This window comes from Neopsephotus bourkii, unplaced genomic scaffold, assembly GCF_033783945.1.
Source record: "Neopsephotus bourkii isolate Nb327-2 ecotype Australia unplaced genomic scaffold, CSIRO-AGI_Nbou_v1 NB_1767, whole genome shotgun sequence".
Taxonomy (NCBI): domain Eukaryota; kingdom Metazoa; phylum Chordata; class Aves; order Psittaciformes; family Psittacidae; genus Neopsephotus; species Neopsephotus bourkii.
Window position 1 is genome coordinate 8472554 of NW_026902241.1, and position 25180 is coordinate 8497733.

Genomic DNA, 25180 nt, shown 5'->3' on the forward strand with positions numbered 1-25180 from the left:
ATCACCGTGCCGGCGGGGGGGGCCCGCTGATTGGCGAACGGCCGCTTTGATCCCTTCGGCCGGCCTTTGCGATTGGCTGCCCGCGGCCATATCACAACGGTGCCCGGGGAAGCCTGTGATGTTAATTGCAGCCCGCGGGATTAAACGCGGCTATTTTATGTAAATCTGCCCCCAAATGTTTGCACCTCTATCAAAGCCGCCGGGCCTGGGCTCCGGCAGCCGCGGAGGAAATGGCCCATCCCAGCAACAGCCCCATAACCTGCGTGCGGCACTTCCCGCAGCATCCACCGCCGGGACCACCGGCGCCCGCCACAGCCAGCCGCGGGGTCTGGCTTCAAGGAGCCACCATGGCAGGGGGGTCAGACCTGTGGGAGAAAATGAGAAGAGTCCTTCCCCTTCCCCCCGAGCCTGTCACCCCTTCACGCTCTCCCTTGTCACAAGCCCCGGCAAAGGTTGCAGTTAGCAACGGTAACGTCGGCTGGAAAATGCAACCAAAAAGCTCTGCGGAATGGGTGAACTGAGCGTGGCACAGTCAGGGCACACACACATGTGCACACACACCCTGCCACCGTGTCCCCAGACTCCAGCCAGTACGGGAGCCTGTTCTGTCTCCTACTGCAGGCAGTGCTTTGCCACCCGAGGGGGCTCGGACACGGAGGCTGTGAGCCCCCCGCCTCAGTGAAACCACTCTGCTAAAAGTCAGACTGGCAGCTGAAGGCTCCGGTTCCTACAACAAGGAACCCCCCCTGCCCGCGAGTTTCTGCGGCAGGAGTGGAGCCCGAGCCCTGCGGATGGAACTTTGCAAGTTGTTTGGAGCGAAAACAGGCGGTGGGGTGCGGGAGAGGAGGGCTCACATGGAACCCCCCCGCCAGCCGGTGGTTTAATCGTTTGCATTCTCCGGGGCTGCGGCGGTCTGTGGTGTGAGGGAAACAGTTTATTACCTTGCCGTGAGAATCCCTGGATAGAGGGCGAGGGGGAGAGAGGTGACAATGAGCAGGAAATAGTTCAATGGGGTCTCTTTAAACAATAACAAGTTCTTTAAACGGGGCAAAGGAGAGGGGGAAAGAAGAGGCGCAGTGTAAAAATAAGGGTTTCTTTCAAAATACTCATCTCCTCCAAACACCGCGTATCGTCGCTGCCGAGATTTGTAAGATTTTAGGAGAAGGTGCCCGGGGCTCGCTGGCAGCCTGACTGGAGCCGAGGGGAGCTGGAGGTCGGGGCTGTCAGGGAAGGCGCGATGGAGGGGTCCCTGATGCAGGAAGCAGGCGACGGCTCAGTCCGGGCACCGGCTTCTTCTGCGGGCAGGCAACTCCCGCGTCCACTCTGTATCGGTGCCTGCATCCCTGCCTGCACCCTGCCTGCATCCCAGCCTTTCCACATCCCGCACACAGCGGAGCAGCAACCCGAGCGTGTTTGCCCTTCATCCGACTTCAAATAAACCCAACGCTTCCGCCCCTGATTTCGGTTTCTTCTTCTTGTAGCAGTTACGGGTCTGTTTTCATTAGACCGCACAGTCAGGCTCCTGTAGCACCAACTTACTCCGCAGAGCTTTTTCTTTTTTTTTTCCCTTCAACCTGACATGTCACACCCCGCACACCGGCTCTCATCAACCACTTGCCCAGAAACACGCGAAAGGTTATTACCCCTTCAGGATAATTCCTGCGATAAAGTTCCCTAAAGCTCTTTCTACCTGAGTACCTACCGCCTGCTTTTCGTCCTGTTTGGAGGGGGAAAGCAGCAGTTGCAAAGAAGCTACGGGCGAAGCTCACTGAGTTAGTCCGTAGCAGCTGCTATAGAGGGTTTGAGATGGTGTTTTCACTTGTCGGGTATTTATTTCACTCCAGGTGCTCTACTCAAACCAGGCTGTACGTACCTCGGCAGGTCGGCAGCACCGCCTCACTTCGGGTGTGTGCCCGGACGGCGACACTACAGACATCTTAGTCCCGAAAAAGCCGGGCAGCAGGAACAGGTAACCCCAAAAAAGGGCCCGCAGGGAGAGCCACCCTCTTTCTGCAAATTAAGGGGGAGAAGGGACGTTCCCCCTTGCAGAAGTCGCGTCCCTTTTACCGTCCGCGGTATGTGTGGGGGTGACTGGTGGTGATGGGTCCCATGTAAAGCAAACCCCAACCTCAGTTCTTCCTCAGGGCCACCCCATATGGCAGTGAACGTGTTTAAGAGCCGAAAGCTGCCAGACCGGCCGGAATTGGAAGCGACGGGGCCGTTTAAGTGGAAAATGAACGGTTCGAAAATGAATAAATAAAATAGAGATTATCTGAATGTGTATTTAGGCGATTTGAGCTTTAAAAACACTCTTCCGGATGGATGCTTCGAGTAAGGGCTAATTCCATATATCTGTGTATGTATATATATATATGCACACAAAGAAGAATATCTATTATATGCACAGAAGGAATGGGAAGCAACCGCAACCCGTTCTGCAGCAGACACCTATGTGGTTTCTCATTTTGCACTGATTCTTTAGGCAAAGGGAGGAGCGTTGAAGTCAGATGTAATTTTACACATATCACGTTTTACTTAGTATTTAGGAACTGACCGCACCGCTCATTCCAGGCAGTGTATACACTCAATTTTTATTGGTCTTTCGAAAAAGAAGTCTTTCCAGCTTTGCATTTTTTAATGACCACTAAAAAAGAAAAGAGAAGATAAAGTTTCCAGAAGTTATAAATAAGCTTTGGAACGGGGGAAAACAGCAACAACAACAACAACTAGAGGTAAAGTTTTTCCTGGGCTTGGATTCCTGCCGTCTTTATTTTATTCCCTTCTCTCTCTTTCTGATCTTAATTGCACCTTGGTTCTCAGGAAAGGAGTCCCCTCTCCCGCAGCCTTTTCAGCGAGAGCTGCCGTGCATGACAGTTTACAGCCAAAAAACTTCCTCCTGCCGAACAGCTGTAAAGTTTCCCGATTTATAGCAATACTTTCCTTCTTGCACGGGGCGAGTAGTACCCTCCAGTACCCCAGGTTCATAAGACCGGGACATCATTCTGCACCTTATTCCCCGGATAGCACAAATCCCCAGGCACCTTTCAGGTGGGAACGAGCCCGTGGCCGCTTCCGCAGCCCTCGGTAGTCGCTGAACCATGTGCACCGTTAATCACGGTGGATAACGTGCGAAAATGAGAGCATGGCTACGTATTGGAGGTAGCTGTTTAATTATCTTTCAACTTGCAGTTCGGGGGAGGGGGAACGGACGGGGACACAGGAGCAGCTAGGACCGCCCGTAGTGCATGGCCAGCTCCCCGGGGAGCCGCGCCGGCATCCCGTGCACCCGGGGATGAAACCCACCTTTCGCAGGTCAAAACCTCCAACCCCTGAAGAAAAAACACCGACTTTCCCACGACATTCTTTTTGTTTGGTTGTTTAGTTTTTTTTATTTCCTCCTTAAGAAAAATGAATAAATTTAATATAATATATATGTTATATATGTCACAGAGATGTATATCTCCCTACTTATTATCTGCCTTTTCCTGGACACTGAGGAGGAATATCCTACTGATACTATGGTTGGGGCATTGATTGAGGATGCCAATGCCATTTTCATAAGAAGCTTCTGGATTTTGTTTGCAGCTGGCATATTACTTTCCTTATATATAAGGCTTAGACAAGAGAAAGCCTAAAGATTATTCTGTGAGAGCTCCTTAGAACAACTCACCATTTTGTAACCCCAACATGCTAACATATACCTACATAGGAAATGACAAAGTGAGAAAACATACAGTGGTTGTATCCATTTTAAGTTCATTTATTGTGAGTGCTGTGCCTCTGAATAGGTATCTTCCAGGTTCCATACCTGTAGTATTTAATAGGGCTGATTTTACCCAAAGGTCTGAATGAATCCGTGTTTTTGAAAAACATTTCCCTTTCAAGTAGTCTGGATGGAGCACAACATGTTGATTTTGATTTGTTTTGCTTTCTCCCTTTAGCATTTGAGGGGCAAGGCAAAGGCAGAGTGCCACCCTGCATTTTTCTGAAGGTGGCAAAACTCCCGTTGACTTAGTCAGATCTTTGCCTGAGTACTGCTAAGTGCCCTCTCCATCTCAAATGCTCAGATCCTGAGGTTTCCCTCTTGAAAGTCAATGATCAAACTTCCAATGACTTCAGCGCCTTCTGCACTAGACAGCACCAACCGAGGAAAAACAACAAAATAAACTGAAGCTCCAATGAAAGCGCTCAAGGGAGGGTCTGGCTCAAAGATGGATGAAATCAGCAAACTTGCGAGCAGAATGTTTTTGAGTCAAAGCCAAAATGTCGACCTAGAATATCCTTTTCAATATCTTAATGGTATTGTTTAGGAAACTAGAGCTATTTAAACCAAGTTATCCTGAGTAAGTTACTGCAAACAAGTCAATGGCACAAGATCCGTCCACCACTCTTAACAGGCCATTCCTTTGAAAACTGCAGAGACTCAATGGACCACCAGGGCTGCAAAGAGCAGCGGTAGAATAATAGATACTGTTTACTGCTCTATCCTGGCCTAAAGGATAATCTTAAAAAAAACCCATCAAACAAAAACCAGAACGACAACAAAACAGAACCCCACACACACCAAAGACATATTCTGCTTCAAACAGGGACCATAAGAGTCTGGTGACTTGAAAGTACTTGTTTTGTTATAAACATCCTAGCAAGAATCCTGTTGAGAGATCATACCATAGACAATACCTTTTCCTATATTTCAACACACACAGTTCCCAAAGGGTGTAAATGTAAATGTGCCTTTCTTCCTAATATACATCTTCATTATAAAAGCTAATGTTGAGGTGTCAAGTAAAAAAATCCTCAGATTTTCTGACATTAATAACCAAAACAACATAACTCTGATGGGAATATTAATCTTTGCCCTGAGCATTACCTCTCTTTATAAAAGTTATTAATCAAACAGCCCATATTCCTTTTGCAGTTCTTATAATGTCAACAAAAAATTAAGGTAGTTGGGAATCCATAGTTTCTCCTTTCCCTCTCCTTTGAACATTTCATGGAGGTTGATGTAAAGCTTAAGACAAACTGGGTGCTTCACAGCCACGTAATAATAACACCTCTAGAAAAAAATAAGAAACAAAGTCCTAATTTGTAATTGAAGACTCTTTAAAAACTATTCAACTTCCTTTCCTATTTTTTTTTCTCCTCCTTTAAAACTGTTTTAACACTTTTCTTCTTCCTCCTCCATAGGAAAGGTAAATATCCAGTGTTAATAGGTGTTATTTCTTATTTTATAAATAAGGACAACATTTTCAGTATTTGAGTGACAACTTGTGCCTGAATCTAAAATATCTCATCTTTTGGAATTAATAGTTGCCTTGAATGCAGCCTCAAAGCTTAAAAGTCTCTTTTTGAACCTTTTTCTGCCAAAATTATTTCCTGATTTCTTGCTCTAGGTAAGTTCCTCATCCATAAGAAATAAAAGCACTTGTCCAGCTTCAGCAATGAGAGATTACTGAAGGCAAACTCTCTGCCTCTCCTCAGCAAGGAAGTTATCTGATAAAAAAGCTGTTTTCTTTACCACATTTAAGCTAATCTCCACTAACTGCTACCAGAAGTTTTGCTGATGTTGTCTTCATCATCTTGATGCAGCTTGCTCAGAGGAAAGGACTGGAACTTTACTCAGTCTATATGTTATTTATATTCTTATCTATACATAACTCACACGAAGCATACTTTTGCATCATGGAGATCTTTTTAGCCCCCTCCACTGTCTCCTCCAGTGTAAGAACACTGCTCTGAGCCCAATTAACCTCTTTTCTCCGAGCTGCATGGGACCTACCCAACACTTCATTTTACCCGGACTTGCTTCCCCAGCAGGGACTTTTCCACACCTGATGTGAATATTTTCATATTACTACTTTAAGAAAGTGAAAAAACTCACAGGCTGATCAAGTCATCACCGTATATTGTCATGTATATATTTTTTTTCTATTATATACACATTTATGTCTTGTGAGACCTCACTTAGAGTATTGTGTACAGTTCTGGTGTCCTCAACATAAAAAGGACATGGAACTGTTGGAACAAGTCCAGAGGAGGGCCACGAGAATGATCAGGGGACTGGAGCACCTCCCATATGAAGATAGGCTGAGAAAGTTGGGGCTGTTCAGCCTGGAGAAGAGAAGGCTGTGTGGAGACCTCATACCAGCCTTCCAGTATCTGAAGGGGGCCTATAGGAACACTGGGTACGTACTCTTCATCAGGGACTGTAGTGATAGGACAAGGGGTAATGGGTTAAAACTTAAACAGGGGAAGATTAGATTGGATATAAGCAAGAAGTTGTTTACTGTGAGGGTGGTGAGGCACTGGAATGCTCCATCCCTGGCGGTGTTCAAGGCCAGGCTGGACAGAGCCTTGGGTGATATGGTTTAGTGTGAGGTGTCCTTGCCCATGGCAGAGGGGTTGGAACTTGATGATCTTAAGGTCCTTTCCAACCCTAACTATTCTATGATTCCGTGATTCTATGTTGTGCACCATCCTGGATGGGTCTCCTCAGAGGAAAATAAGTGGTGGTAGGACCACAGAAATTTAAATCTGGACAAGGAATAAATAAGCAGGGCCACATTCACTGGAAAATGACACCTGAAGAGAAAAGAAAAACTGCTGATGCAACAGCTCCTTAAAGAAAATCCTGTTGGTCTTCTCAAGGAGATGATGGGCAAACTAATGCCAGCTACCTGAAGAGCAGTTTCTGGGATGACAGACACTGTTGTGATCCTCTGCTTAATGACCAGGAGCGTAAAACGTTTTGCAAACTTCAGCCTTTCTGTGTTAAACATACCCATCGAGCTCTGAGAAACACAAATGTTTCTAACAGTTTCCTATTTTGAATTCAGCAAAGCTTAACCGGGTCTTGGACACTTTTCCTGCTTTATGCCATCTAGCTGGGGGAAGATGGTTGAGGTAACATACAGCATGAGAGACTGGAAGCTGATTCTGACTCACTGTCTCACTTTGGGCAAGTCTTCAGGATCTCCATGCTGGTAAGCTGCTCTATAGTGAAAACATTACACAGAAATTTCCATTCATAATATCCTGTCCATATCTTCTCTGGAACCATTTGCAATTAAAGAAAGTATCCAATAAGCTAATAATAAAAGTAATTACATGTCAAAACAAGTATTTACAATCTTTGTTCTCTGGTAATGCAAATCCAGTCTGATTGCCTAACAAGGGTGCATTTTTCCTGCTGGATGCTTTTTGAACACTTGCATGTCTACCAAACTGCTCATTTTAGTCCCACTTAGTTCCTGCATGCTGCAGACATTGGTTCACTTTGCACTAAAAAAAACAAACCCAGTCTGCATTGTAAAAAGGGACATTTAATCCCTACCTTTTTGTCCAGCAGTCCATGTGGTCAGTATCACATGCAGATACAAGAGATGATGAATGAGCAACAAGAGATAAATGTGTGGGGACAGAATCATGTGATAAACACCAGGGCATGTGCTACATGAGGCACTGCCAGGAAAACCTAGGAGACACTGCAGACACCTGAGCATCTCCTTGAAAGCCCTTCCTGTCAGATGCTTTCCCAGGGCCAGAAAGCATTTCTTGCCCATGCTAAGAAAATGTCAGCTGTGTGACCTAAGACTGTTGGTTCTGTAGTCCGAGGTAGCACTGGTTAGTTGTTACATAGGAAGAAATGATCCTTCACCCCTCATTATGCAGATTATTTTGTAATGTTTCCAGTCAGAGATACATTGCCTCTGTGCTTCTGTTGACTCACTTATTCCTCAAAGTATGAAGCCATATAGCTGTGTTTTTTATAAGCCAACTTATTTTTTTTTTCCTTATCCACCTTGCTTCTGACCTCCATGCTAATTGAAACCACTTTTTATGTCTAGCTCAGAGCAGTAGAAGCTCACTGCATTCCTGGATTATTTCTTGCAGGTTGGTAGGAAAAATGTATAGCTCCCTTACCTGGAAAATCTGTGCCATCTTTTCACATTAAACATCAGTGGCCTCAATTAGTGATTAACTAGTTCAAAACACTCTACAGAAGCACAATTTTGACAACATTGTGCACAAGATTTCTTTCTGTCAATGCTGATTCCAGCAGCCTAACATAAAATTCTCAGATAAGGCCAACTAAACAGCAGTGGATCTAACTAGGACACCTATTTCTTTTTACTCCCTTGGACCACAGAAATCTTAATTTTTTCATCATCTCATAATGGCTCTTGCATTCCCTTGTATATATAAGATAATTGAAGAAGATGAAAACCTTATTTTAAAAGTTAGTGATAGAACCACATGCCAATTCACCCAGGTCTCTAAAAGGCAGAATATGAATTCAGGTATACTCAGCTTTATTATTGTTAGGAATTCAGCTCCATAAAATCCTTCAACAATAACATATTTGCCCCTCCCCAGTAAATACAAAATTACAATTTGTGGTAGTCAGCTGGACAGTGTTGTTGGTACACATTTGCAGCAAATCTGTGTGCATAACTTCCTTGTGGTAACAGAAAAAGACATTCATCCCAATCATATCTATCTGCATTTGTACTTCTGATAGCTCCTAATTCAAGAGTTATTTTGTCATTTGTACTTAATGTTGTTCCACACTATGCTAGGGGAGTTTTCTCCCAGTGAGAACTGGAAACGTTTGACCCAATTGCAATGATATTCCAGAGTATCACATTCAGTATTCCAGACACATGAGTGAAAAATTGATAATCATTATGCAAAAATCACCAGGCATTTTAAATCTGAACTACATTTTTGTTCATTCAGAGATACTATGATATCTGAGATCTCAAACCTAAAACTTGCTGATGTTGCCAACTGTGCTTATTTAAGCTGGCAGGTTACTTTCTGTCATAGGTTTGCCACTTGCATTCTTGTTAATGTAATACATTGGTAATCTTGCAGGCACATTGTAAGCATTTCTTTTTCTTCTTCAGATTATTTTAAAAAAGTTGTTAGTCTTCAGTTAAATTAAAACAAATCTTAACCATGCAATAGTTCTCGTTGTTTTATACTAGTAAAAACCCCACAAACATCACCCATTGAAGCCCCCTCCGGTCCCATCCATGAGACAGCTTGGTGTTTGTGTTTAACACCAGTTTTGCAAAAATTCTCCTTAAGAAACCAGAGGGCAAATTTCAGTATTGTCCAAGTCTGTAATTTAAGGCGCATTTCACTTTCAGAATCTTGTGGCAGATGCCATGTATGCCCAGGAATTCACTCCTGATTCTGTTTGTCTAGATGTCAAGGACAAGGTCAATCTGAGCAGTAGAAAAAGAACTGCTTTACTTTCAAGGTATGTTTCCTGAGGAAAGAAGCCCTTTACTTCAGTCCCCAACAGATCGTCAGTTTTGATAAAATCAGAATTTAATCCAAGACTTCATCTTCAACAGATGTCTTGTCTCACACATTTAGTTGTATACACTTACAGTAAACATATTTCTATTCCAACAGCAACTGCTGTGATGCACTGAAAACTTTTCTCCCCATTTTTCATCTAGAAACACAAGTTTAGAGTGTGCAAAATCAGAACAGTAGTTCTTACAATTTTTTGTCTCTGAGCAACAACTGGAAGCTGAAGAGTCTTGTATTTACAGGACTGGGTAATGACTTGTGTCTCTATTTTATTTTGGGTGGTTTGTGTTTGTTTCGCTTGGGTTCTTTTGTTTATTTGTTTGGGTTTTTTAATTTTTCAGCTTTGCATCCTGAATAGCAGTGAAAAAGAGGTGTAATGTGAGAGAGTGTACACATTACAAATCTTCCTTCCAGAAAAGAAAGGATAGGAATCAACCAAGTCTCCAAAATTTCTTTCTTTCTTTGGTCCTGGCTGTTCTTTAAAAGTCTTTGTGTTTCCACAAGGAGGTTTTGGCAAGTGTTTCGTTTGGGAACGGGGGGAGGAGAAGGAAGATCAGTGGGAGGAACCTAAAAATCACCTTTTGGCTGTCTCAAGTACTTGTCTGCTTGGAAGCTCAATATGATGCAATTAATGAACAGCAGTCCTCCACCTTCAGTGCTTCCTCCCTTTTTTGAGACAGATGTGGTGACAGCATGGCACCTTCTTTAAAGAACTCAGTTTTATGGAAGCTGATCTCAGCAAGCCACGAGTGGCTACAAGCTTTTGGCTGTTATATGTATTTTCAAGAAAAATCATAGTGTTTCATGGCAAATACCCAGAGACAATATCAGAGATGAAAACCAGTTCAGCAACTGCCTTCTTTAATCCGAATTCCTTTCAAATATCCAGGCATGCTAAATTTCCCTTTCCTTGTCTTGAAAAACACTCTTATGAAAAAATGCATCTCACTTGCAAGCTAGCTTTTTTCTCATATACTGCACACATTTTACTCTGCTTAGCTTTCTTCCTATTCCTCCTAGACATATCTTCACATAAAACATCAAAACAGTTCTTTCTGTGCTTTTACATCTCACAAGCTCTACAACATCACCTTCTCCTCACTTATATCCAAACACAACAAACAAACCGATTCAAAACTCAACCTATCAGAGTGTCTAAAGTTAGATAACCTAATAAGTTACCTGCTAACCAGTGGTGCTAAACACTTACAATTCCTACCAAAGTAAAGAACTTTAGAAAACTGGGATAATTCAGCCCCTACAACCTCCATCTCTCCCCAGCTCCAGACACAGACTGGTATTCATAGTCTCAGCTTTATTCACTGAACTAGTTGTATGAGGCTTAACCAAACTGGATAAAGCAATTGCAGAAATTAAGTTACCAAATTGGATTCACATGCCTAAATTTAGCCACATAAGTTTGATAAATTTTTTGGCTTAAACATTAAGAAAAAGAAAACAAGACAGAAGAAAACAACTCAATAGATACAGAATCCCAGACTTGCTTCCAAAAGGAAGCACAGCTCCAGGAAGCCTTATGGATATCAACCAGCTGTCATGAGAAATAGAAGTATGGTTTAACAGCCTTCTCCAGACTTCAGGCTTCACAGTACCCTGCAAAAGCCATGTGAAGGATGCACAGAGAATAAAATCTTTCCCCTTGAGTCTTTCCTCAAAACTTTGGCAAAACCTAATTTCTCTAATATTGCCAATGTTCTAACTCAGAGAAAGATCAGAGGAAAACAATGGTCCCAGCACATTTGAAGTGTTCGTGAAGATGACAGTTTTTGGTCTGCCTCTGTAAAAATTTGGGTTAAGCTCCAATCATAATTCAAAACAAGATCCACATTTTAAAAATATTTTTTTTAAATAAACACAATTTCTATAAATTGTCCCGGAGTTAACAAAGCAAGATTAGTTTTACACAAGTATTTATAAAGAAATAATAGTATTGAACTATGAAAAGTGAAGTTTCAACAGCTTTAGACCAACTATTGCGTATTTAAAGACAAATACAGAACAGTAACTGAACAGCAAGAGTAACAGGTAGGAGGGTGTTTTCAATTTATATATTTGAGATGTCTCCGTTGAGAAACTTTGATGCTAAATCCCAAGTATTTCTAGTTATTTCTACATCAATGTTTTGTTACTAGGCTTCCAAGTAGAAATCCTGAAGAAGATGCAAAGGCACTATCTTACCTTCTACTTGAAGTTGAAGAGCTTTGTGCACAGCTCCAGAGGAACTCCTGTTGCTTAAAGTCCTGGTGATAATCTCCTTAAAGAGAACAAACCCATGGAAGTGAAAGGCAATTGCCTATTTCATGCCTGCTTTCTTCATTCTACTCTAATTAACCAGCTCTAGAAGACTTTTAGGAAAAGCAGATTGTTTTTACAGGTTGCTGAAAGCTGAATTTTTCATGGAGAATTGGATGGAGATCTCACATTAAAAGGCAGTCAGCAGAAATATGCTATTTTGGAAAGGGATGCTGACTTATCAATACACTTCAAAATATACTAATTACATTGAACATTTCTACTGTGTTTTCCCATCAACTGGTCAGAAAGAGGGAAGTATAAAAAAAAACCAGACAATCCTATTTTGGAAATGCTTTCACCTTAAAGGAGTGTGAGAGTAGATTGCTTAAGAGTCTTGTCTCAAGAATAGTTACTGTCATTTCAAGGTATTTCTCCTGCTGAAGGTGTATGGACTAAATACTGTAGTCTTTGCTATACATTTTAAAGAGTAAACCCAAAACATTTGTTTTTTGTTTTAGCTGTCTTTATCTAAGACTTCAGGTTTATATCACCATCACTTGCAGTGGAATTTCTGTTGTACTCATCATTTCTAAGCAATTTCCACAGATGCATAATAGAGGTTTATGAGACAAATATAGATACATCAATGTACCATGTCCTGGTTTGCACTGCTGCATTACGTTTCTTACTTTCCATCTTTGACTACTAATCATTGGCTTGCAGTTGGTAAATATCTATTCCTGTGCACTTCAGAATAGTGCAGTAATCTGTGAGGAAGTTTTTATATATCGTACCTGATTTTTTTAACTGTTCATTCTTGTGAACCACATCTTTTTATTTGCAGTTGTACCTTAGACTGAGTTGAATTTGGAGTAGCAAGGCTTGCTGCCTGGCAGGCCTTCCTGAAGTCAAGTATGATGATATGGAGAAGCTGAAATTATGCTTGCATCAGTTCAGAAATTAGTCTTACATTCGTGAGGACAGCTTTGGATTAAATAACATTATTAATTACATGCAACAGTTGCTATCCTTAGAGTAGTTAGCAACAAGGTTTAGAAATCCTTCTGGACAAAATCAAATCGTATATAGGCCAGATAAGTATTGTGTGTATGTATTAAAGAACTCTACAAAAGATACATACATATAGAATGATATCTCACATATAGTGAAATATAACTCTTTAGTTAACACAGTTGCTCTGCTTTACGTTAGCTGCAGTACAGCAAATTGACCTGTCCTTTTGCAAGTAGACTGGCATTAAAAATTTACTCAGATTTTCCCAGTTCTTAAGCATGGAAGCCGCAGCAGTATCTTACAAACTATGCTATTGACCAATATACTCAACACCTAAATAGTGTAACATACCATCACGAGTAGGTGACACTACAAGTCCTTTCAGGGGAAAATTCTCAACTTGTGGTCATGAAGGTAAGTATATTGTGGTTATACTTGCTTCTTTAGGGAAGGTTCATTAAAAAGGAATGAAATTTGAGTGTCCCCCAAAAGTTTAGCTAACAAAATCTGCTGTTGCCCTTTGTTTTTTAAATGTTCTTTTAAAAAATGCCAGCAACAGCCATTAGTAAAGTCTATCAAGCACTCATCTTCAGAAGTTCTCTATGAAACAGTAGCATCTAGTAATAAGGTAAATTGAATATATATATACACATATATGTTCAGAAGTAGTGGGACTATAAGTGAAACTGCTTGCTGGATGACTGCAGCAAGCATCCTTTCTGGTCAGCAGCACTGTGTTAGATTGTGTATAACGAGGTGTCACAGAATTTCCAGTTACTAAAGCATCTCAGAGGAAGAATGCTAAGATTCTAATATCCAAGCTTTGAAGAGTGCAGTGGTAATGGCAAAGCAGGGACTGACTTGAGAGAGAGTAGATACAACCTATGAGAGTTATAAGAATTACAAGATTTCAAAAATCACCCCCAAATGTGTACAGTTTGTTTCCTTTCTGGTGCTTCATAGAGGCTGGCAATTTCTTTTTGTTTTGGAACATGATTGGAAACAATGATTTGGGTTTGGCACTTACTTACCAGCATAAGTTGTTAGAAACATCACAATCTTTTGAAGACAAGACTGATCCTTAAGGTATATTCTTGGCCTTTACACTACCTTTAATTATGTGCAGATAAAAATATGCCTTTGTTTGACTCTAGTAAAACTACCATTGACAGTCCAACAAAATCTTTTTACACCTGAGCATCTGCTTAGCAGGAAAGCATCCCAGCAATGAAATCCCAGCAATATAAAACCCCTAAACCTTTCTCTGATCCTTTGCTTGGGGACATTCTCCCTGAAGTCCCTCAGTTCTTCCCCAAATTCCTAATTATGTATTTCTTTTCTACTATACTAAAACAACTGCTAGACTTGGAGCAGCCTAGATCTGAGGAAGGGGGTTCCAGTACCTCGCAGAGAAATCTGCTCAACAATTTAATTTCTGTCTTTTATTCCCCTTTTGGGAAGCAGACTAAATCACAGTTCAACTGTAGTAAGTGAGTTTAGGTTGCTCCTATAATAAAAACTCTTAAGTTCCTATTGCAGCCTAATGGGGCTGCTGGTGTGCATTCACACAGTCCTACTGAAATTCCCTCCTCATTAAATGGGTTACTCAGAAACCAAAGTCTACGGTGACTTTGGTTTCTGAATAACTTTAGATACAATGCCAGGGTCAAAATGTAGCTCCTGAAGGGCCTCAGGACAGCAGAGTAACTGCTGATCACTAGGATTTGCATAAGGGGAATCAGAAGATGAAGATCTGGTTATCTAGTCATGTTTCTTTGCAATGCAAGGTTGTCTCCCGTTACATTGGTATACTGTAAATTGCTAGGGAATCGCCAGCAAGGATGACAGCGTTTTGTCACAGTTGTGATTAAAAGACTGAATCCTTAGGGCCCCTTTAAATTGCCCTTCCTTTTGTTCTAATTCAAGCAGAATTTCATTGTTTTCAATGTGTGGGAGGAGGATTCAGGTGGAAATACCAGCAAATTTCTGTCCCAGAGAGGTATGCAAACAAACAGAAGTGAACTTCTAGAGAAATTATTTTACTGCCTATTAGTGTCTGCCAGTTTTCATAGGTTCGTCAGGATGCATGAGAATTCCCCTGTAATTTATGTGCTGTGCTGTAGAGCAACACTTGACTCTTTTGATCTTTGATATTAGGGATAATGAATTTGTAGGCACCTTCAGCTTCCTCAGCATTGTCATGCAACCTAAGCTGACTACTAGACTGGTCTGACTGCTGTTTGTTCCATTTACTCAGTGGTAAATAATACGCTATGATTCTCTCAAGCATAAAATGGAAGCAGGCAGGATTTTAAAAACTATTAGAAGAACCTGGTTAAAAAGCAAAGGTGATTCATTGCAATTGTATCTTTCTTAAATAAGGTGACTAGATGAGACATCACTTTCTAAATACCTTTTTTTGGTTGCTTAAACTAGTTTTGGCAGTTATTCTTGTAATTCTCATAGGGTGGTGATGAAAGTTGGCTTTTATGGTTTTACTGAAAAATTTGGGATATGACCTTCCAAAGCTGGGAAAATGATTGTTGTGTTTTCTCTCCCTCTTTAAAGAGACTGTACTTCTCCTTCCCAGATCACCCCCACACTAGGAGGTTAATACTATGCACCTGAGGCCTTTCTATAGTCTAGTACAGAAAGGTACTTCCTTGCTAAACATCCTTACATGGATTTGAAAATATTTCTATGTGTAAAAGCTTTCCAAAAACTTTAAGACACAAATTCAGCCCAAATTTTCAGTTCAGCTTAATATTTCTTCACTTGCCTTCACACGTACATATGTGCTTCTAACAGTGTTGTTAAACATGTTAAGAAGGAAAGTTCTCAATTCTGCACAAATGACTTAGACAGCAACCTGTCATAACTACATGCAAGTTGCATGCAGTCTTTCTTGGTACTTGTATATCTCCTTCTGAAGGAAAACACTGCTATTTTAAGATATCATTTTCTTGAGACATTTGGTGGTTCCTTCTTTTCTCTGATATATTCTTGTCTCTTGTCAATGGGACTTCAAATGTTCCAGGCTTCCCCCCTGAGAAAAAGAATAGAATAAATAAAAAGGGAGACAGAGCTGGGCTCCTGCTGCACATCTCCAGAGCCTGTGGGAACAAAGAGCCAGAAGTGCTGGGAGGAAGGATGAAAAACCAGTGGGAATGGGCAGGAGACAGGCAAGGCGGTGGGGGAAGGGACCATGGGATGGTGGGGGGAATGGGAACAGAAAGGAGCCAGATCTGGTGAGCCAAGGAGAAACCCAGTAAGAGAAACTTCTTTGTTTGGAGGAGAGAACAAAGGGAAAGGAGAGATGATGGAAGAAGCATAGCTGTCAGGTCAGAAGAAATTCATTATTCTGATCCACTCTCTGTCTGCACCCATGAAGGGGCTGATGTAAACACACAGAGGGAACCGATTAGCATGTGCAAGAAAACATGCTGCTTTTGCTCTGGTTGTGACAATTGACTCCTTTTTTTCTTTTCTTTTTTTTTTTTTTTTTCTCATCTCTTTTTTTGGCACTTAATTCACTTTGGGCAAAAACAACTAGATATGAAAATGCAAAGCTGGAAATCTAATATGACAAGGCTACAGATACTGACTTCGCTGATCTTGACACATAGATCTAAACACAAGTATTTTCAGCAGTTCAGAAGTATTGGTTTCTCGTAGATGGGGCTGACTGTTGCAAAGAAAACCAATCTGACCCACAGTGATCTGAGTCCTCTCTAAATCTAAACTGAAATTTTTGATGTATCCTGCTCCACTTCTCCTGGGGTATGAGAAATTTAGCAGGAAGAAGTTGGCATCAATGCAAAAGTTTTGGTACTGTTTGTGTATGTAACTGTTTTAGTTTAAGGTAAAAACTCCTGGTGGAAACCATTTATTTGTGTAAAGCAGAAATACCAAATCTCCTTGAAGAATCAATATATATCTCCAGTTATCAAGCAGACCATGTAAAACATCACAACTGAAGCAATACTTACCTTTTCTAAGTTAACTAATATCAGTGCTTTACTGCAGGACTGGATGTTTTTTCCTCCTAGTGGTATTACAGCAGAGTAGTCAGCATTTCAATGTAATCTGCACTACAATGCCCTATGTTAATGCAGACAGATACTTCAAAAACAGAACAACATGTTAATGGTCCCTCCCATATAACTCTTGGGCCTAACAATTAGTAGCCACTTTTATTAGCAGTTAAGTGCAGAAATATACCATTTAAAATCTTACAACCTTTGTTCTGGATTTTAGGTGACTTCAACAAAATGTGTCTTTACTAATGCCCTTTGTAAGCTTGCATGTCTGTTGTAAATAGTATTTTTATCCCCTGGCTGTTGCCTGGATTACAAGGCAGAACCAGGACACATTGTTTTGTTAAAACTGTTAGTTTCCTCTTTACGTTTATTTTAAGGTATGAACAAAGGCTGAGAAACTTTCTTTACTGGTCATGGATGATTTCTTTTCGTTGCAGTTCTTTATCTGCTCTACTTGGAACTCTGAAATTAGTAATTGGAAATGAAGCTATTTATCTTGGTGCAAATGGGGTTACACTCTGAATTTTCAGTTATAAAATTGAATTAAACATCTATTTATTGATCCCTGGACAAAAGAGAGCGCTACCAGCTTCAGGAAGATTCTTCCTGTGAACATGATTTTTTTATCAGAATAGCCATGATCTTTCAAAGCGGGCTGGCCAGTCCTGATTTTGTTGGTTTGTAAAGTAATCACTGGCTTCATCTTCCATACATCTACCATTTCAGTTGCTCCTGTTTCAACACATGTTGGTTGTGTTTTGTGCAAGATTTATAAAAGCAGAAGCCATTTCCGGAAGAAATGAACTTGTTCTCTAGATCTCGTTTTCTGCAATGAATTTACACTGCCCTTACATATACATCCCTGGTCCTGCTACTAACTGGGGTGTTCAAGCCTTAAAATCAATCTTTTATGCATGGTTACAATGTGATAAATATCCTCCAAAGACTTGCTTACTTAGCAGTGGCCACTAATAAACAGTCTTCTGATACGGCTTTTCTTCCAACAGTTGAGGGGATTTGCTGGCACTTTGACTTCATCCATGTTCAAATGAACTGAGAGTTGGCCAGTCAGTTCTCAGGGACCTGGAAGGCAGTTTATGTGCCCAGCTAAATTTGCCTTGCAATTTCCAGCCATGACAGGAAAACCAATTTGCACATCCATTTCATTTTTGAAAGAGTGAGGGAACAAATTTTTACATATATAAAAATTTGAGGGTTTTATCTAAGCACAACTCTGGGGTTTCCTTCTTCATCATGATTAAGCTTTTCCTTTTGTTGAAACTCCTAGTTCTCAGTGAATATTTGTGTCAAATACTCTGCCTATTCTGTCTATCTACCTACTGAATATATAAAACAGACAGTGATCCACCTAGGAGAGGTTTTTTCTTCTCCATTGACCTTTTTTGATTCTTTAAAGTGTCCTTATCTCTCCCATTGCAAGAACTATGATCTCTCATACAGCCAAGTGTCTTGTCTCTGCTACAGGACTCTGGTCTGTTTAATTCTCTAAGCAGTTACTGAGAGAGTGCAAGGCAGCTCACTCTTCTGTGAGGTATAATGTCTTATAAAATGAAACAAAACTTTTTTGTTCAACATAACAAGAATATGAACAGACTTCTAAATATGCTTATTATACTGTTTCCTGGGAAACTTCATTTATTGATTCCTATTCAGTCTTGTTGCTGGTACATATTGGTACATGGAAGATCTTACACTGGAAAACTTTATCTTCCAACTTAGTCACAGGACAAAATTAAGAAAATAGCTAGCATTCTGATTTTCAGTTCTGCGAGTGTATTAGCTCAAATGGAGAAATTCAAGTTTCATGATACCAGTTGAGGCTTTCAGTTGCAGTAAAACCAACCATTCTGAAAAATTACTTTGCAGATTTCTTACAGAACAGGAAGATAAAGGAACAGCAAAACTTCTTATCTTCATGCAGGGCCAGGATGATTATTAATACCACGACTTCCAAGTATTTATAGATAACCCGTACCTGAAGTAGCTTTTTGAGAAATTATATAAAGACAGTCTCTAGATTCTACATTTTAGTAATTCTTTTCCAGTTTAGATTTCCTCTTTGTCTGCATAATTATTCCAGTGAGTAAGCTTGACTTAGCTTCCTAAAGATAAAAACCAAACAAAGGTTCACCACTGTGTTGCAGAATTAAGCTGTTCACATTAATAGTACTGGTCCTCAAAAAGTTTATCATCACTGTAGTTATACTAGTTTCTTCAAAAATAATTTAGTACATTGCTGCTTATTTAAGAGGGGAGAAAAATGCAATATTTGCAGAGGTAAAAATTTTCACAAAACATGTATAATATGGACTGGAAAAATAGATAAAAAAAAAAAAAAAACAAAAAAACTGGTTTTAACTCAAATCTTAGTCCTAATACTATGATTTAGACTAAATGTTTGGAGCCTGCCTGCCTTCGAGGCAAACTCCATGTAACAATGGGGTTTTATTTCCACTGTGGCTCCCTTGGCTGGACATCATATTGTATATTTGCGTATGATGCAATGAGGTCCCTCCCCTGAAAACACTCTGGAGGTTTCATTAGTGATAGTAGCACAGGAGGCTGGTTTGCTGCGGTAATCTGGCAGAGGTAGCCTGTGCTTGTCTTTGCATGTGAGTTACAGACCCCGTGAATCAACAGAACATAATAAGAATACAGGTTAACGCTAAGTTAACCCAGTTACTTGGTGTCACTGCAATAAACTAAAATAACACAATCTGAACCTAGGACATCTGTGTTTTAGTTGAGTGAGTTTCTTGGGTTTTCAAGTCAAACTGCAGCTTTCTTACTGCCAGACTGAATCTTGAGATTTCTTTTTTGGAGGAAACAGGACACCAAAATATTTTACAATTTTTTTTTGCTTGGAAAAAAGAAAATGTTTCAAATTTCATGCATTCTCATTTTTCATCAGATCTCATTCTAAAACCTTTACTTTTAAAGTTCATAATACTTTCTTTTAGGGGAAAAAGCATTAATACCATGCCTATACACAGGCAGTAGGGTTGGAGTTTCAGTGTGTTTCTGCATTTTGACTTGAGTGATCTCTCTTAAATTGATCATAAATTGGACAAAGCCTCCAAGTTTTGTACAGCAGAGTTATGGAACTGAACATGATGATGTAGAATAAATGAAGACCAACATGCCAGCACAGAGTTACCTCTTGAAGAGTTCAAAGGCACAAGGTTTGTTTCTTGTGGGGCTAGAGCACTGTCACTGGATTTCTGATGCTCTGGACTGTAAGTTACATCAAAAACTCCTCTGAAAAGGTTTGCTAGAAGCATTTACTTTAATAGACCTAATTTAAAGGTCTACAGCATATTGCTAGGTTCTCAAAATAATTACATGAGATAACAATTTTTATTATAACAAATTCTTTTTTTATCTCCATTTATTTAGAACATCACTATATCAAAACTTCTCTGCCTCAGCTGGAGATAAACTGTTAGTAAAATGTTACTGCAGAACACCTAAACAAATTTATTTTAAAAGGAGCTGTGAAACTTGTTTTGCATACATTTTTACATGCAAGGAAACTCAAAATTAGTTCCTTTCAAGGGTATCAAAGTTGGCACAAGTGGCAGAAATCCCTGGAAGGTAAATATGTGCCTTGCTTCATTTGAAGAAATCTGGCTTCAAAATAATGAAGTTATAGACTTTTGAAAGCATGCATCCTGGTTTGCACAGCAGGTTTTTCTTAACATCAGAAGCAAACACCAGGATGTGATGTTCTGAATATTCACTTTCAGTATATTTGAAAGCTCGCACCTACTTGTATTTGAATGTGTGATTACTTTAAGAACTGCATTGCTCTGAATCACAGTTACAAAGGAAAAAGGCGTTGGAGACCTTATTGTTTATTATAGATCAGGTTTCTGCTTTCAGCCAAAGAATGAAAGCATATGGGCACTTTACTCATGGGAACTAATATTATTCTTGTCAAAATAAACTTTAGATAGGGTTTCCTGCAAGAATGGCTACAATCTAGGAAATATGCTGATTCAAGTTATCATGTGGAGAAAATATACTCACATTTCTGTGACTTTGTTATCTTCTCAATTCATTGAAAACTTTACATATCTCTTGCAGTGCTTTCCCTGCTGCTTCTTTCTGGCTGAAACCAAAAATGTGTTTTCCTCCATCACTTTCTCCGTGGCACTTGGTGCTTTATGTTTTCTTGGAAATAAATGATTCACCTTGGGATAGAAGAAACACCAATCTGTTTTGAGTAATGAAAAGAAACTCAGCACCCTCAGAGAATACTGCGAAGCTAAAATATGGTAACAGTAACATGCTCAGAACTGAATGTATCTTTCCCACAGGAGCCGGATAATATCTGTTAGTTACTAGAACTATTCACCAGCTTCAAGCCTCAATAATAGTTTTAGATTGAATTTTAGAATGAATAAAAAAGTATGTTTCTGCCAGTTAGCATGATGAGTGAGATTCATGGCTAACTCAGTGCTGAGTAAGCCAGCCCTGATTCCTCATGAGTGACAGAGGGTGGATAGACGAGATAGGCAGAAGGTTAGATGTTTAAATGAAGGGCTTAAAAATACGTAAGATAAATGCTGACAAAATTAACTACTGTTTTATGTGGGCTTGCTCTTCCAGAGTAGCATGTATAGTTAATACCTCTAACACTCTGCTTGCTAAGTACACAGTGTAAAGAAATAATTGAAGAAATAGTGGAAGAGAAGCCTGTGAAAGAACAGTGTTTATATGTGTTGGGTTTTTTTCTTAAGAAGAGCCATACATCCTTGAATTTAATAAGAATGTTCCACAGTCTAAGACTACCATAACCCACTGAATGGGTTTCGCTTGTTTTGCTACTTTTCTGTAAAATATTAGCAAAATGAGAGAAACATTTATTTATTTATTTTATTACTTGAAATAATGATTCTTATTTTAGACAACACAATATTTGTCCATATATTAAAAATATCAATAATCTATTTTGAACAAAATGGGTCTTTACTCTCAGATTTTCCCTTTAGCTATCTTATTAGTAGCAAATATCCAAAATTCTTTTTTCTGGTGTACCATCAAAATATGAGTTTAATCCTGATCCTGGTTATTCTACAGTTCGGACTCATATACGCAAACTGGTGTTCTGTTAGGAACCTAAGCCTTACTTTTCGTTCATTATTTTTCAAAAGCAAGTAGCTCTCCCAGCTTATTTTCTGCTACCTAAGATCCTATCATTTGTTTGAAAGGCTTATCTGTAAATAGTGGTTATCCACTTATATTAAACCCCAATTTTAACGTCTTGAAGATCTAAAAAAGATAAAATTAATCTGATTTTTTTTTTTTGTTCTTTCTGGTTAGTTCTTGAAAACACAACTTTGTAACCTTTACAGTAACCAAACCATGAAATTTACACCCAGAACTACTTACAATTTATTATTTTCTTCTTGCAGGTGATTTCTTTTAATTTCTTTCAATTAAAATTTGTGGAGAACAGGAGAGGTTGCAAACAGAAGGGGCGAACTCCTGCCCCTCCAGTCTTCTGGCCGGTTCAGCATCAGCTCTGCCAAAGTGCAATTTTCCAAAATAATCTTTAAAATGAAAAGTTTGCTTAGTTTCAGAACAAGAAGTTACAAGCACCAGAGGGCAGTTACCCTACAGTCTTCGTCTGCCCGTAAAGTACTACTCAGTATTACCAGATTTCTTCTACCTTGATCCTGAACTCAGCCTTATGTCAGTTATACAAAACCGCGTAGTGGTTTCAAAGGTTCCTGTGTGCAAGCTCCATGCCTCTGGTACCTACTACCCATCTGTCTGCTACAGGCTTTCACTACAAAGCAATTAATCTTAGTTTAGATCCACCTAACACCCATAGCCATACTCTAGAAAGGTGCTTTAGTCCTTACTTTGCCTTGCAAGCTTTACATTTAAAAAAAACAATGCAGAGAAGCAATCTGTGATCATTTGATCACTAACCAAATTGTGGACGCTGTATGCATTTTCAAGAGCTAGAAACTGATTGTTCTGCTCCAGCCTCCTGCTCCAAGTAGCACCAAACAGAGAAACACATTTGGACCAAAGCAATAATCAGTTTCTGAATAAATAGCAGATACTGTCATTGCTGCCAAATCACTGTCCCTTATGCAACACAGCAAGCCTGGGATCAAAATGTGGAGCTACTCTGAAAAGCTGTGCATACCCGGCCTTTGGTGGTTCTCCCTCAACACTACAAATGATCTGCTGCTTTTCTGGAGGACTGAGAGTCTTGTGTCATAAAAGCAAGTGCTTCATCAGAGCTCAAGTATGCAAACAGGTTTTCTTGCACAGAAAAAAATACATAGATTAGGTGTAAAATTTAAATAACTTAGCTTCCTATTTAAAATGGAGCTATACTGTGAATCTGTCCTTGACAAAAACATTCCTAAGCATGAGGAACCATCAAAACACTATAGCTGCTCACCATCTTCAGGAGGCAATATTACAGTCAGGAAAGCCATTTGTATTCCTAAGTGTTTCTGAAAATCTCGGGCAAGATGTTTGCAATGAGGTCTTTCAGCTTCCTGAACAAGTTTGGGGTCCCATAAAGACAGGGCTTTTTAACAACAAAAAATTCAAGTTGCCACTCTGATCCTCCAGTTCACTTGCCTAGATCAAGATGCATTACATGGCTATTTTATTGCTCTGGTAGTTGAAAAAAAAGACTTTGAAATGGGAATACAGTGATCTGGTCTTAATGTGACTGGGATTTTCCTTAAGTGTTGATCTGGTTCTCTGTCTCTAAGGCCTGCTGGTCCAACAGAAATGTATTACTTCATGAAACACAGCAAATTTATAACCTTGGTTTGCTGAAATTTGGTGCTACATGTGGGGAAATCAATCTGAAGTTTAATCAGCTTTTCAGGTACCTAACTGGCTGGTCTCTTAATTTTTTTGAGCACATGATTAACATGGGAGCAGTAGAGTCATCTGATTTTAATGACTTTTAATGTTTGTGACATTTTTATATTCCATCATTTTGGCACTCACTGATTAACAGCTGTGAATAAACCACTGCCATTATTTTTGCTAATACGGAAACAAAAAGGAATGCTGCAAAACAAATGTTAGTATAATAACTCATTCTAGAATTCAACAGAAATCTGCCAAACAGTGGATCTGTTTATTATTTTAGATAAAACTCAGAAGACCTGAAAATGTCTTTGTATAAGATATAATTAAATATCTTCATATACAACGACAGTAACTGACCTCTGGGATTATGCCATATTAAGGCAGGCAAGATGATACATATGATGCAGGTAAAAAAGGTGTCTTTGATGTTGGAAATATTTCTTGCTCCTTTTAGAGGTTCTGTAAGGTAGGAAAAAAGAAAAAAGAAACCAACAATATTAAAAATTAATTGTGATTATTATAAATAGTCATCATTACAAACATTGTTATAAAATGTGAGCGTACTTAAAGGGATTTGCATATTTGGCTCAACGAGGAGATAAATATTGCTTTATAATACGGTATAACACCTGATATTTAATTACCTGTAATTTCTATTCATATGCATTCCTTGTATTAGACATGGAAATAATACAACAACAAAAATCCAATGTAAAAAAACTCCCTATGGTTAAATTACAGTTTTCTACCATACTGGAAACCCTGTAAAGAGATTAAATGCTTAATACGCATCATTTTTATACATGTAAAGTTCAGCTCTTAATTTGCAATTAATACATCAAATGTCATTAATGACTTTGAGTAGCAATTTTTGACTGCAGGCAATCTTGAATTTTTATATGTGTATGCTGGCAAATTCAGAGTTCCTTATTTTGCTTTTCTGTATGAATCCAGCAGCTCCCTTGCCTCCTGAAGGAAGAAAACCTGACAAAAAAAGAAATCAACAAAGCATTTTATTTCTAACAAAGCTATTTGATCTTTAAAATTCTGGAGTGACTTGAGGACCAGCTGTAAGCTAAGGCTCTGGAGCTGGGCTGCAGAAGATTTCAAGAATCATTCTTAATGCAGGATGCACATTTTATATATAAATTACTGGTGTTGGTGACTCATTTACACCACCTTCAGCATTCTGCCTTCCACTTAGAGTGAGACTAATGCAACTGGTAGAAGTGTACAGAAGCAAGAGCAGGGCCATATGCTTGGTGGGCTGCTCAGCTCTGCACTGAAAGTAACTGATTACAGTACTGTGTGGGCTGCCTTTTCTGTCCCGTATGTAACACTCACTGGGGAAGAAGTTACACTGAATAGAACTCTTGAAATAGCAAACTAATAGCCTGGTATATGTAAAATACTGTTTAAGAAGAACAGATGTGACATCCTGTGGCTAGGACCCTCCACTATGCCTGCAGTTATGAAGAGTCTTTAGAACTTCCATGACTTGTTTACGCAGAATTTCTTGAACAGCCTGATAAAAATATATCCCTGCTATGAAACAGAGGGATATAGAGGGCAAGCGCATCTTAACTTTGACCTGGAACTTCTGGCCTCAGGACTTTTGAAGTTGTATTTGGTAGGCAACATGTCATAAATGCTTGTAGCACCAACGG

At 39.7% G+C, this 25180-nt stretch overlaps 1 long non-coding RNA gene across 4 annotated transcripts in view; it reads right to left on the reverse strand.

Moving 5' to 3' along the window:
* Positions 1 to 20673: 20673 nt before the first annotated feature.
* The window catches only part of LOC133225765 (uncharacterized), a 63284-nt gene continuing 58777 nt past the window's right edge, over positions 20674 to 25180 (reverse strand). For all 4 annotated transcript variants that reach the window (XR_009729267.1, XR_009729266.1, XR_009729265.1 and 1 more), the window contains exons 6-7: positions 23871 to 23960; positions 20674 to 20851 (exon numbers count right to left, since the gene is read on the reverse strand). This is a non-coding gene — a long non-coding RNA (uncharacterized LOC133225765). The remainder of the gene's footprint in view (positions 20852 to 23870; positions 23961 to 25180) is intronic.